Source organism: Esox lucius, chromosome 16 (genome assembly GCF_011004845.1).
Source record: "Esox lucius isolate fEsoLuc1 chromosome 16, fEsoLuc1.pri, whole genome shotgun sequence".
NCBI lineage: Eukaryota > Metazoa > Chordata > Actinopteri > Esociformes > Esocidae > Esox > Esox lucius.
Genome location: NC_047584.1, coordinates 23333213 through 23334561, shown reverse-complemented (window position 1 = coordinate 23334561; position 1349 = coordinate 23333213).

The window sequence follows — 1349 nt, the reverse complement described above, 5'->3', positions numbered from 1 at the left end:
CTCTCCACGCACCTTTCCCTCCCTCCCCTGTTCACACACTCTCTCTCTTTCACTGCCCCTCCCCTTTCGCCAATCTTTCCCTCAACAGTCTTTGCCTGTTTCTCTGTTTCCCGTTTCCCTCATTCTGGTTATCGCTCTCTCTCCCTCACTGTCACACAGGGCAGACCTGTACTGTATTAATAGCATCCCTCCCACCTGACACAGTCCGGCGTTATTCTTCAGTTTACACACACAGCAGCTTAAGGAGATGTTCTGTGAATATATACATGAAAGTACTGCTTTGTAGTAATGAATCAGCGGAATCTAGGCAGGACGGTCTGTGTACGGGCTCCTTCTGAGCACTGAGAACACAACGCCTCTGCTGCACACACTGAAGAACCACCCCTTTCCCTTCACTCCAGGGGTCCTCATACACTCACTCATGTAGAAACATGTAGGAAGACAAAGTGCAAGCGTACATACACACACATATACACACCCATAACATATTTAGATACTCAAGCATACATATGTGTATGCATGCATTCAAGCAGACAGGGACAAGGAACATTACAGCCCACTCAGAACTTTGTCTGTAGCCAACAGCATGAGTTAGTGTCATCAGAGTAAATGAACAAATACAAATATAAAATGTGATTTCAATAAATTATAGATATATGATAGAGATAAATGAATGAAAGAGACAAAAAATAAAAAAGAGAGAGAAAGACACAAACAGATCTGTCCTGGGGCCGTGGTACTCAAACCTCTCTTCTGGAATCCCCAGATGTTTCACAACTGTTAAAGCCTTATTTATTTTAGATTAGATTAGACTCAACTTTATTGTCATTGAACAGTGCAAGTACAGTACAACAAAATGCGATCAGTCTTGCCTTGCTCGTTTGTTTTACCTAATCAAGGGAGTAATAAATTAGTTGACAAATTGAATCGAGTTTGTTGGTTAGTTTGGAATAGTTCAAATACATTAGCTGCTGGTTCTTGAGAAGTTTGGGAATCCCCATCTTATCTGACTATTAGTTGTTATTGTGGAGAATATGAAGTGACAGCCCACGCCACATAACAGAGATGTTTGTTTGCCTTTTCCATTAGCAATGCTACCAAGGGTTTCCAAAGAAGTGATGGCACAGAGCCCAGAGTGTGGCCCATAGGCCTCCCTGATCTGGTAACATAACCAGATCAACCTTTTGGTATGCAGAGATTTATCAATGGTGAAAAAAAAGGTTCAGAATAGGCTTTGATGAGACCAGCATTTTGCTATTAAGTTGCATGTTTACTAATTTTTATTCCTGAAGAAAATCCTGGCCTTAGGGAAGATGTGAAATGGCAGCAACCTTGTACTTGTTCTTATG